The sequence below is a fragment of the Lynx canadensis genome, chromosome D4, assembly GCF_007474595.2.
Source record: "Lynx canadensis isolate LIC74 chromosome D4, mLynCan4.pri.v2, whole genome shotgun sequence".
In the NCBI taxonomy this organism is placed as follows: domain Eukaryota; kingdom Metazoa; phylum Chordata; class Mammalia; order Carnivora; family Felidae; genus Lynx; species Lynx canadensis.
In genome coordinates, this window is record NC_044315.2 from 53,351,799 (window position 1) to 53,366,185 (window position 14,387).

Here is a 14,387-nt window from a genome sequence, read left to right on the forward strand (position 1 = left end):
TAGTTAGGTAGGAGCACCTGAGTGGCTCAGTGGGTTAAGCACCCAGCTCTTTATCTCAGCTCAGGTCATGATCTCACGGTTCCTGAGATCAAACCCCACATCAGGCTCTGTGCTGACAGCATGGAGTCTGCTTGGGATTCACTCTATCTCAAAATAAATAAAATGATAAAAAAAAATAAATTCTACTTAGTTAACATATAGTGTAATATTGGCCTCATGGCTAGAATTTAGTGATTCATCACTTATCTATAATAATCAGTGCTCATCACAATTGTCCTCCTTAACATCTATCACCCATTTAGACCCTTCCCCCAGACACCACCTCCAGCAACCCTCAGTTTGTTCCTTGTAGCTGAGAGTCTCATGGTTTGCCTCTTTCTTTCCTTTTTTTCTTCCTTCGCGTATGTTCATCCATTGGATTCTCAAAATCCACATGAGTGAATTCATATGGTATTTGCCTTTCTTTGACTTACTTCACTTAGCATAATACACTCTAACTCCATCACATCATTACAAATGGCAAGTAGCAAGATATCATTCTTTTTGATGGCTGAGTAACATTCCATTATATATATACCTATATGTGTGTGTGTGTGTGTGTGTGTGTGTGTGTGTATTTACAGATTTTTGAACTAACCCTTCATGATATATCATTTGCAAATACATTCTTGATCTATTCATCAGTCAATGGACATTTGGGCTCTTTCCATTATTTTGCTATTGATTATAATGGTGCTATAAACATGGGGGTGCATATACCCTTTCAAATCAGTAACTTTGTATCCTTTTAGTAAATACCTAGTAGTGCAATTTCTGGGTTGTAGGGTATTTCTATTTTGAACTTTTTGAGGAAACTCCATAATGTTTTCTTCAGCTGCTGCACCAGTTTGCTTTCCCACCAACAGTGTAGGAGGGTTCCCCTTTCTTCACATCCTCTCCAACATCTTTTGTTTCTTGTGTTGTAAATTTTAGCCATTCTGACAGGTGTGAGGTAGTACCTCATCATGATTTTGATTTGCATTTCCCTGATGATGAGTGATGTTGAGCATCATTTCATGTGTGGGCCGTCTGGGTGTCTTTTTTGGAAAAGTGTCTATTCGTGTCCTTGGCTCATTTATTAACTATTATTTTTTGGGTGTTGAGTTTGGTAAGTTCTTTATAGATTTTGGATACTAACCCTTCATGAGATATGTCATTTGAAAATATATTCTCCCATTCAGTAGGCTTTTAGTTTTCTTGATTGCTCCTTCACTATACAAAAGCTTTTAATCTTGATGAAATCCCAATAGTTCCTTTTGCTTTTGTTTCTCTTAAAAGGAAACATGTCTCCTTTCAGAATATGTGTCTAGTAAGAGGTTGCTGTGAACTAGGTCAAAGAAGTTGCTGTCTGTGTTCTCCTATAGGATTTTGATGGTTCCGGTCTCACATTTAGGTCTTTCATCCATTTTGAATTTACTTTTGTGCATAGTGTAAGAAAGTGGTCCAATTTCATTCTTCTGCATGTTGTTATCCAGTTTTCCCAATACCGCCATTTGAAGACACTGTCTTTTTTCCATTGAATATTCTTTCCTTTCTCAAAGATTATTTGACCTTATAGTCGCGGGTCTATTTCTAGGTTTTCTATTCTGCTCCATTGATCTATAGGTCTGCTTTTGTGCCATTCCCGTATTGCCTTTATCACAGCAGTTTGTAATATAGCCTGAAGTACAGAAGTGTGATGCCTCTAGGCTTGCTTTTCTTTTTCAGGATTATTTTGGCTATTTGGGGTCTTTTGCAAATTTGTACAAATTTTAGGATTTTTTTCTTTTATCTCTGAGAAAAATGCTAATGGATTTTTGATAGGGACTGCATTAAATATGTAGATTGCTTTGGGTGCTATAGACATTTTAACAATATTTGTTCTTTCAAGCCATGAGCATGGAATGTTTTTCCATTTCTTTGTGTCCTCTTCAATTTCTTTGGTAAGTGTTCTATAATTTTCATAGTACATATCTTTTATACATTTGGGTTTATTCCTAGGTATCTTATGGTTTTTGTGCAATTGTACATGGGATCAATTCCTTGATTCTCTTTCTGCTGCTTCCTTATTGGTGTATAGAAGTCCAACAGATTTCTGTACATTCATTTTGTATCGTGTGAGTTTGCTGAATTCATGTTATCAGTCCTAGAAATTTTTTGGTGGAATCTTTCGGGTTTTCTACATAGAGCATCATGTCATCTGAGAATAGTGAAAGTTTGACTTCTTCCTCGCCTATCTATATGCATTTTATTTCTTCTTGTTTGATTGCTGAGGCTAGGACTTCCAGTACTATGTTAAATAACAACGATGACAGTGGATATCACTATCTTGTTTCTGACTATAAAGGACAAGCTCTCAGTTTTTCCCCATTGAGGATTTGTAGGTCTTTTGTATATGGCCAGTATGATGTTGAGGTACGTTCCCTCTAACCCTACTTTGTTGCGTGATTTATCAAAATGGATGCTGTACTTTGCAAAAGCTTTTTCTGCCTCTGTTGACAAGATCATATGGTTCTTATCCTTTCTGTCTTTTATGTAGTGTATCATGTTGATGGATTTGTAAATATTGAAAGACTGCTGCAGCCCAGGAATAAATCCCACTTGATTGTAGTGAATAATTCTTTTGATGTACTGTTGGATTTTATTTGCTAGTATCTTGTTAAGAATTTTTTCTATGTTCAGCAAGGATATTGGCCTATAATTCTTATTAGTGGGGTCTTTGACTGCTTTTGGAATCAAGGTAATGCTGGCTTCCTAGAAGGAGTTTGGAAGTTTTCCTGTTTTTTTTTTGTTTGTTTGTTTGTTTTTTGAGCAGTCTAAGAAGAGATATTAACTCTTTTTTACATGTCTGCTAGAATTCCCCTGGGAAGCCATCTGGACCTGGACTTTTGTTTGTTGGGAGATTTTTAATTATTGATTCAATTTGTTTGTTGTTTATGGGTCTGTTCAAATTTTCTATTTCTTTCTGTTTCAGTTTTGGTAATTTATATATTTCTAGAAATTTATCCATTTCTTCCAGGTTGCCCAATCTGTTGGCATATAATTTTCCATAACATTCTCTTATGTTTGTATTTCTACAGTTCTGATTGTGATCTCTCTTCATTCATTCATGATTTTATTTATTTGGGTCCTTTCTCTCTTTCTTTTTGATAAGTCTTGCCAGGGGTTTATCACTTTTATTAATTCTTACAAACAACCAGATCCTAGTTTCACTGATTTGTTTTACTGTTTTTTGTTGTTGTTTCTCTATGACTTATTTCTGCTCTAATCTTTATTATTTCTCTCCTTCTGCTGGCTTCAGGCTTTATTTGCTTTTTCTATTTTTTTTTCCCTTGGGCTTTTCAACTCCATTAGGTGTAAGGTTAAGTTGTGTATTTGAGACTTTCCTTGCTTCTTAAAGTAGGCCTGTATTGCTATAAATCTCCCTCTCATCACCACTTTTGCTCCATCTCAAGTTTTGGACTATCTTGTTTTCATTTGTTTCCATATATTTACTTTATTTCTTCTTTAACTTCCTTGTTGACCCATTCATTCTTTAGTAGGATATTCTTTAGCCTTCATGTACTTGTGGTATTTGCAGATTTTTTCTTATGGTTGCCTTCAAGTTTCACAGGATTGTCATTGGAAAATATGCATGGTCTGATCTAAATCTTTTTATATTTGTTGAAGCCTGATTTGTGATGCAATACATGATCTATTCTGGAGAATATTCCACGTGAATTCCAAAAAAATATGTATTGTGCTGCTTTAGGATGAAATGTTCTGAATATATCTGTTCAGTCCATCCACTCCAGTGTGTCATTCAAAGTCATTATTTCCTTGTTGATTTTCTGCTTATATGATCTGTCCATTGCTTTAAGTGGGGTGTTTAAGTCTCCCACTGCTATTGTATTATTCTCCATGAATTCATTTATGTTTGTTATGAATATGAATATATATATGTGTCATATATATGTGATACATATATGTATATGTGTATATATGTGATATATATATATTCAATATACTAAGGTGTTTCCAAGTTGGGGGCATAAATATTTACAATTGTTAGATCTTCTTGTTGGATAGACCCATTTTGTTATGGTGCCCTCCATCTCGTTACAATCTTTGGTTTAAAATCTTTTTTTTTCTGATATAAGTATGGCTATTCAAGCTTTCTTTTGATGTTCATTGGGATGATAAGTGGGTCTCCATACCTTCAATTTCAGTCTGTAGGTTTCTTTAGGTCTAAAGTGAGTCTCTTGTAGGCAGCATACAGATGAGTCTTTTTTTCTTATCCATTCTGATACCCTATGTCTTTTGATTGGAGCATTTAGTTCCTTTACATTCAGAGTGATTACTAATACATACGAATTTAGTGCCATTATATTATCTGTAAAGGCAATGTTTCTAGATTATTTTCTATGTTCCTTTCTAGTCTTTGTTGCTTTTAGTCTTTCTTAACCATGGAAAGAGTCCCCTTCAATATTTCTTCTAGGTCTGGTTTAGTGGTCATGATCTCCTTTAGTTTTTGTGAAACTCTTTATCTCTCCTCTATTCTGATTGATAGCCTTCGTGAATAAAGTAGCCTTTGCTGCATATTTTTCCCATTCAGCACATTGGAAATATTTTGCCATTCCTTTCTGGCCAAACAAGGTTTCTGTGGAGAGATCTGTTACTAACGTGATTTGTCATCCCTTGCAATTTAGGGATTTCTTTTCCCTTGATGCTCTAAGGATGTCTTCCTTTTCTCTGTATTTTGCAAATTTTACTATGATATATCTTGGTCTTCGCTGGCTTTTGTTAACTTTGATGGGAATTTTCTTTGCCTCCTGGATTTGGATGTTTGTTTCCTTCCTTAAATTAGGTGAATTTTCAGCTATAATTTGTTCAAGTGTACCTTCTGCCCCCTTTCCCCCTCTCTTTACTGGGACTACTATGATAGGAATGTTATTATGCTTTATGGAGTACATTCATGATCCAGTATTTTTCTTTCCCTCTTCTTTTCAGCTTCATAATTTTCCATAATTTTATCTTCTATACCACTTATTTGTTCCTCTGCTTCTTCCATCTATGTGGTCATTACATCAAATCAGTTTGACATATTGGTTATAGCATTTTTTTTTTACATTTTAGCCTGATTAATTTTTAATTTTTTTTTTTTTAATCTCTGTGCTAAGGGACTCCCTGGTGTCTTCTATGCTTTTCGCAACTCCAGCTAGTTATCCTTATGATTCTTGTTTTAAATTCAGGTTCAGGCATATAACCTACATCTGTTGCAATTAGATCCCTGCCTATGACCTTTTTCTGTTTTTTCTTTCAGAATGAATTACTCTATCCTGGACCATTTTGTCTAGGTCTGTGTATTCTCTGTGTTAGGAAAGCCTGTTATGTTTCCTGCTCTTGAGAGTAATGGCTATATTAAGAAGATGTCATAACTTATCAGGGGCTGGAGTTTCAGGAAGTGTTTCTGGTGTATATTATTTGCACTCAGCTGTTGTGTTTTGGCTGCTCTTTCCCTCAGGTCAGTCCCCTGTAGAGTTTCTCTTTGCTTGCATTGGAGAATGTTTGGACCTTGTTCAGCATGTGGCAAGTTTTTCCTAGATCTGTTTTAGCTTGCTTGTTAAAAGAGGCTAGATCTAATTTCCACTAGAGCTGAAGTTTTGCAGACCTCTATGGTCAACAGACTTGGTGTGTGTAGGGGGTTTTGTGCTGGTCTTCAGAGGGACGGGCCCACTGCTGCTCTGGCTCTCAGGCATGCTTGCCCCAATAAAAAAGCTCCTGAAGAGTGCAGGAGGATGGGGCTTGATTTAAGTGCCTCAAGCCTCCTGTGGGCTGTGCTGTTTCATCTGTGTTGATGTACAGGGTATAAAAATGATGTCAGCCCCATTTTCTTGTCCCAAGAGAAGGGAGTTTGCACCTGCTGCTCTTCAGGAAGCTTTCACAGAAGAGCAAACAATTTTCTTTATTATGTCTCAGGGATCTCACAGATCCCTGCCTTCACTCTGTGTCCCAGCCTTCTACCTAGCCAGTGTTAGTGTTCCTGTGTTTTATATCAGGTGGCCAGCTATGTTTCAAAACTCCAAATTTTAAGGACTCACTGTGGTATGAACCCATCCTGATCCTCTGGAGGAGAGTCTTACTACATTGTAACTGGTGCTGGTTTGTCCCAGAAGGGCAGTTGCAGAAACATGCAGGGGCTTGGAGTTTATGGTAAAGTGCAGCAAAAAGCCAGCAGACAGGTTAGCTGTCTTCAGCAGGTGCCTCTTTGTCTATGCTAATGAATGGGGCAGGTTGATTGTGCCTGCTGGCCCTCCTGTCCCAAGAGGCAGTGCCATTATTCCCAAATGCACTCTCAAAAGGGGAACTTTGTCTCCCACTGAGATCCAGGGAATCATCAGACCACACCGTCCACTCCTGGGCCTCCATCCTCCTTCTCAACAAGAGTATCACCATGCCCTCCAGGCTCCAAATCGGTGATGGCAGTGATGGCACAAACTTCTAAAATTTCAGACTTTGGGCCCTCTCGTTTTCCCAGTCAGTGGTTTTAGTGGTGTTTTTCTTGTGCAACCCCTTCACACTGATCTCTCTTTCTCTCCTCTCTCCATGGTTAGGGGTCCCTGCCTTCCACAGCACTCAGGATTCTTTTCTCCCCCAAATCATATTGCTGTACCTCCTTCTGTCCATTATGTAGCCTCTTTTCTTTCTCTAGTTGTCCATATTTGTCTTCAGATCAATTTCTTGGGTGTTCAGAATGATTTGATACTTATCAAGCTGTGTTTGAGGGACAAGGCAAGCGTAGGGTCCCCCTACTACTCTGCCATCTTAAGTCTGTACAATCTTATTTAAACAAGTTAAAAGAACAGTCAATGAAGGATTAAAAAGAAACACAGTGCTCTATCCAAGGTTACTATTGATAAAGTTTTAGTGTGTTTACTTCTTGAATTATTTTAAATTTGGAAATTTTTTAATATTTTTTTTGCTAAAATCTCTTGGATACCTTTCGGTAAATATTTAAGGTATTTTCCTATTTTGAACTCATTGAAGACATGGAACAGATAAATAAGCTTGGTAAGATATAAATAATTCATTTTTATTGATATAATAATGGACTTCATTGCTTTAGGTTGTGGAATGCACTTGCATGTATTTTTTCAATGTGTCTTAAATGGTAGTAAAAATAATCTTACTAGGCAAAGTAAAAGGCAAATGATAAAAGGAACAAACCCTGCTTTTTAACTGCAAAGTGAAAATGGGCTTGATGCAACTCATTGAGGCCCCTGAAACGTGACTCAGTGGCAGCCTATCTATTAGCAAATTTTAATTAGGTAAGGCACCTCTTTGTCTATTTGTGCAAACTAAATAATAATAATAATAGTGTGGAACACTGAATTTTAAACAGCTGTTATGTGGCGCCTGGGTGGCTCAGTCAATTAAGCGTCCAGCTCTTGATTTTGGCTTAGGTCATAATCTCACAGTCATGGGATCAAGCTTCACATTGGGCTCCATGCTGAATATGGAGCCTGTTTAAGATTCTCCCTCTCTGTCTGCCCCTCTCCCCTGCTAACACTTTCTAAATAAATAAATAAATAAATAAATAAATAAATAAATAAATATTAAAATTTTAAAAAATATATAAGAAGAAATAAATAGCTGTTAATACCTGAATCAACCACACTTAGAAAAGGCTCAGGAACTTTCTCCATATATTATTATATTGTTGTGCTGCAAGTGACAATGAAATCTGTGAGTTACTGAAACTCCCAAAAGCAAATATGATAGAAAATTATGTTTCATAGGGCAAAAATGGCATGTTCATTTAGCTCTTTAAATATTAGCATAATGATATGTATATGAAAATTTTCACTTTTTATAATTCTAAGCAATGAGGAAGAAAAATCCAACCAAACAGCACATCAAATGTATCCCTCTGTTCCTCTGTTACCTTCATAATGGTAGTTATTAAGCAGGTTGAGTTAGTAAAAAAAAAACTAGACATCTTGATTCTATATAGAATACTGTGTATAGCATAGGCAAGTGGGAAATATGTTTAATATGTATGTCAACAGTCTAGGGTTCTAGGAAGCAGGAGGATTACAACTATAAAACAGAGATGAAAATATCATTTAATTACTTAATCTTTCATTCAATGCTTCATAATCATTTATGAACAAGAGTGACTATTCCAAATTCATTTCCCATTCCCAGTTTAAAATCTTATCATGGATTTGTGCTCTCTTCATAATAAAAACGAAACCCTTAAACAGGCTATAAAGGCCTTTCCCTACATCAAGGCTCTTGCTGTCCTTGTACTTGTATATGTGTACATCTCATCATCTAAGATTTCCTCAAAAATCACCTTTCATGATTAGGGAGGTATTTTGCCTTTATGTTTTTCTTCATGCTGTTCCTACATTTTTTCCTTTTTATCTAGAATCTAGGGTCTTTCTAGATCTATCACTGTTTCTGACTCAAATGAAGCATTAACTTTTTGAACAGTTTTCAACTGTCTGCCGTCATACTGCACCCTCTTTCTACACTGTCTGGATTGGAAAAGTGAACCTACCTAACTGGTGAAACTTTTGCCACCAGCTTCCAGCTCTGAACTAGACCCCATTCTGCTCTGTCCTCACAGAGATAATGCTGGGGCTAGATGAGCAATTGTGAAACTCTTTAGAAACAATGAACTTAAGGCTAAAAATGGTCTTGTACTCAAAGCAGTAATAGAAATCATCTTAAGGCTTTCTTAAGGTCTCCTCCTTAGCCATGTTTACTTTGATTTTGCTCTCAGACTTCTCTTTTGTAGCTAAAACCCCTTTTTGTCCTCCCTCGGTGGAACATTTACATTGTGAAAATTGCAAAATAGCTCTCAGTATTGATTTCCAAAGGAAAATTTAGGTTAACATAGAATAACGACATCATTAAACTAATAAAGAATCGATGAACAGATGTTAGAATAAATGGAATTACAATACACAGTTCGAAAAACTATAATTTGAGTAAAACTATATTTTTTTAAATAAAAAAGAAGAAAGAAAGGGAAAGAAAAGAAAGAAGGATGAAAAAAAGAAAGAAGGAAGAAACAGGAGCAAGTACAATTTTCAAGTAGAAAAAGATGCCATGGATTTCCCTTTTCCCTCCTTATTGTCACACTCAGAGCTTGTCCTTCTCAACAGAAATAAAAGAATTTAAAATACAAATGATTTATGGGAAAGCTCGAGCACCAGTAAAACATAAACCCAAAAGACCTTAATCCTGAGAAAAACAAAATATTTCAGGCTTCCTTTTATGAGACTATTAATAGATAGCTCAGCCAACTGAAGAAAATCTCTGTCTGATTCCTGTCTCCCAAAAGAATCAGGGCCTGCTTTGTGACTCTCTGTATTGTAATATCTTGTCTTTCATTGTACTTAATTAATTCAGATTTTTATTTTCTCATGAAACAGACAGAAATATGTGTGGGCATATGGAAGTGGCTGTGCTAATAAGTTCAATGTAAATTTATGTAAATGAATTATTGTTGAATACTATTGGAGCTGGGTGTTTAAGGAGCACTCTAAAGCCGTCCTTGTGGAGTAAACATTTTTAACTTCTAAGGCAGCACCTGGAGGACCGTGTGAATTTGATCTTCTGAAAAAGGATGCGAACATCCATTTTGAGTAAAACCAGAATTTTAAAAAGCATTCTGTAGGTAACACAATTATAATTTTAAAAATATTTTGTAGCAATACTGGATGACATGAAATACTGTTTTTCTTTTTTTCTTGGCATTTTTTTTCTTTCACATAAGTAACACTGCTGCCCAACCTAGTAATTCTTAGAGCAACGGGGAGGCTTTAATTGATTCTTGCCTTCAAAAGGAAGGATAAAACATGTGGATGATATCATTACAACCCAAACGACTTTTTAAGTGGCTTCTGGGTCAAAGGCATAAGCTATTTCAGATGCTTTAGACCAACAAGACATGTATGCATCTGAAGAGGATCCTAAAATGTAGTTACATAATAAAATGTGTTCTATACAAAGACTTGATTTCAAAGGCCATCCTGTGTTTCCAAAGTTTATTGATATTTTTATCACCACTTCATTTATATAACATAGAGATCATTTCTAGCAATTTTCTACCCTGACCCCATGAAAATATTTTAGTATATATTTTAAATCTGACAAATACACATTCAGCATTAGCTAATTTTAGTCAATAAAGAGTTAAGTTTCAAATTATAACCTCAGTAGATCAGTATATAATGGCCTAGAATTTAAATACCATGTAAGAACCGAGGCATAATTATGAAGCAGATTTCTAATATTATCTCAGGAATTACAAGCATGTTAAATGAGTCATTAAATTAGACACAGAGAAATAGAGATATAAATATTGAAGCAATAATTTCTTCTGCAGACTTGTCAAATGAGCATCCCTACAGAACAGATTTCTATCACTAGTGCTCCATCATTGTCTCTAGGGCTGTGGATCCTGCCTAACACTGGTTTTCCTAGTTGAGCCTTATTTTTTTATCACTTACTACAATCAAAAAAGAAATACTTAATATCAAAATTATAAGTTAAGTCTTCTGAAGCAATTGGATAGACAATTTATATTTCAGCTTATGGTTGAGATTTAACGTGCATATTGGTAGTGAACATGCCAACAGGAATATTATATTATATAAACCAATATATAATTTGATTTTTTAATATATAAACCAATACATATTATATAAAACCAATATATAATTTGGTTTTCTTAAAAATTGTCAGAATTCATATACTTATTAGCTCTTACTCAGAAATTAATATTTCATGTTTTACAACATCAAGGTGAGATAGTGTATATCTTACTACTATCTCCATAAACTTCTGAGTTCAACGAATTAAATCTTGAGATTACAATTTGCGTATCACTTTTTAAAAAATTCAGTTTTTAAAAGGTGTTTTGCAAATAGCAATAATTAATATTATTCTCTGCCACATATTCCTCTTATTATTATGATTACAATAAAGACAACCTATTTAGAGTATATAATACAGTATAACATACTAAAAGATAGAGTTCTATAGCTCATAATTCAAGGTGATTTCAGAAGTAAGAGAGCATGTACTATGGAATTAGTTTCACTGGTTAGATGGTCCTCAACGTGGGCTTCAGGGAATGGTTATAATGATAGCATGGTAACAAATATTCACTTACTTTAACATTTACAAAGCACTTTCCTATACATTATATTCAAAAAATTTCATGACATTTAACATGTATTATCTGAATTTACTGCTTAGAAAACCTAGGCTCAGACAAATTGAGACCCTTTCAAGGTCACACTGCTAACAATTGCCAGTCAATATTTTAACTCATTACTTAGGACATTAAAACCATATTCTATGTGCTACAGTAACTTGCCTCCAATTTAAATATGATAGGACATATAATACATCATTTACATTATACCTATTATCTATATAAAATAAATATTACCAAAAAGGCTTTGAGGTATAGTAGTTGGGGAGATAAAAACATGAAATGTCTAAGGGTCATTGCAAACTTGTACTTTTGTGTTTGAAGTGTTTGCATTAAGACCTTCATTCTATTTTTCTGTTTATCACGTTTTGCTCCCAATATAAGACACAGAGAATGAAGGACATTATCATCGACAGGTTCTAGATAAATATCAGGGTTATTAAATTGCTTTTCAAATATATTCATTAATGATTCTACTTAACTTCATAGCTATGTCTGTGTTTTCATTTAAAATGGAATTGAATAAAAGTATTTGAATGTCAATCTAGCACACATTAATTGAAACCTGAGGGATTAAACAATATGTTGTTTTTTAAGAGAAAGGAAAGGAGTGGGAGTTGGAGGGAAACTATATGATCTTCATGATGAGTTGGCATTTTGCTTGTGTGAGAAGCAATGATGTATACGGTCAAGAGCACAGCCTCTGGTATAAGAATGTATGTGCCACTTGTTAGCTATGGGAACTGTGACCCTTCTCTTAAACTCTTTGACTTAATTTCCTTACTTAGAAAATAGGCAAGGTAACATGAATAGCTCAGGGAGTTATAGTGAAAAGTATACCGTGCATTCAGGTGAATGTAGAACAAGTTTTGGTACATATTAGGCACTCTGTAAGTATCAGCTATTGATGGCATGTGTATTTTACTTTGTGTATAAATTGCAGTTACAAGTATGAAATGTCTAAACTTTATTGTTTTATCTGGCTAATGCTACCATCATATCAATATAAACAAATTGCATGTCACAATAGCATTTGCTGCAAATTGCAAAAGTAGGCATACGTTGTCTGGGATAGCAAACTCCTGGGTATAACTCCTCATATTCTGTTGCCACATAGTCACTAGTATAGATTAGGTCTACTGCTTGTTTTTAACAGGCACTACAGTACCATTTTGGATTATTTAGCTTATTGACTGAAGAACAACTAGAAATTTTATGTAATATCTTTCTTGCCTTGTTTTTAATGAGATAGACTCTACAAGTGTCTTTCATTAGTTCAGAATTCTGAACAAGAAAAACTAAGCTGTTGCAATGGACTTCTAAAATAAAATGTATTCTACATGTGTGTAAATGTAACATACAAAAATAATTTTATTTTTTTTAATGCTTCTTTATTTTTGAGACAGAGAGAGACAGAGTGTGAGCGGGAGAGGGGCAAAGAGAGAAGAAGACACAGAATCAAAAGCAGGCTCCAGGCTCTGAGCCAGCAGCACAGAGCAGGACACGGGGCTTGAACTCACAAATCGTGAGATCATGACTTGAGCCAAAGTCGGACACTTAACCGACTGAGCCACCCAGATGCACCACAAAGATAATTTTAAATTAACACGTGGCCCCACTGACTGCTTGTCATGCAAAAGTGCCTTATGTACACTGCCTTTATAAAATTCTCCAAAGGATGTATTATTATCTCTACTCTTTTCATGGCTAAGCAAAATAAATTTCAAAAGATAAAGGGATTTCCCTAAAGCAAGAGCTAGAAAACTGAGGATGTGGGATTTCAACTGTGCTCCTTCACCTCTCCTTTGAAAGATAACACTGAATAGTCTTTGTTTATTGGGAAAAATTTGGTGAGAACTGGGGCAATTGTAGAAATTATAAGCAAAACTGGAGGAAAATGCAAGGGTTTAGCATGAATTTGGGGGGAATAAAAATCCATAATATACAAAGCTTTAAAATGTATCTTTTATTTCCCATATTTTTAAAATTCCACATTAAAAATTTTAAACTGTACTTTTTAACTTGTTACATTTTTGGAGTAGCACTCCTTGCTTTTGATACTTATTAAATTTAATAATCTTATATAAACATAATTGTTTTTGGACTAGGTTTTAGGCTTTTGCTTCAATAGGTATTCCATGTTTAAAAATTTTGTATATCTTGGTCATTCTGAGAAATATATTATGACTTTAAATCTAAGTTACATAAATATGCATAGACAAGATACTGACAGAAACTTTATCAAGACATATTACAATATTATATATAATGTAAATAAGGTATATCATATGTATGAATTTATATTTCTATTTTAAGTATTAGCTATCATGTTGACCATCACCTTAAGAGTACACAAACTTGATTATCTAGGGATGGTTTATTTTCATAGTTGATAGCTTCAGTTATCTTTATCCCTAAATGACTGTATTCACAGTTTAAAAACAATTTGGAAAAAAATTAAATATAAATAAAAACTGGATTTGGCACTTCAAGCTGGATACTTGTTTATTACAATTATTTTGTAAATAGTTTTACAGGAAACACATTTTTTATTCTTTTTCAACCATAGAACTAAATTGAATCAAACCACTATGTGACTCAGTCTATTACTATACTCAGATGCCAAATTTTGTGTGCTAATTTCCTTTTTTGTATTATGTATTTATACATCACATTTTTGTTGGTTGGAACTGAGTGTAAAAGTTAAGATGTAAATATTTGCTAAATTGTTACTTTGGACTTAGATTACTAGATTTTAAAAAATTCTGTGTAATTTTTCTCTTCAGCAAATGGTGTTGGGAAAACTGGACAGTGACATGCAGAAGAATGAACCTGAACCTGGGGCGCCTGGGTGGCTTGGTCGGTTGGGAGTCGACTTTGGCTCAGGTCATGATCTCACGGTCCGTGAGTTCGAGCCCCGCATCAGGCTCTGTGCTGACAGGTCGGAGCCTGGAGCCTGTTTTGGATTCTGTGTCTCCCTCTCTCTCTGCCCCTCCTCTGTTCATGCTCTGTCTCTCTCTGTCTCAAAAATAAATAAACGTTTAAAAAAAAAGAAAAAAAAAGAATGAACCTGAACCACTTTCTTACACAATACATGAAAATAAATTCAAAATGGATGAAAGACCTAAATGTAAGACAGGAAGCCATCAAAATC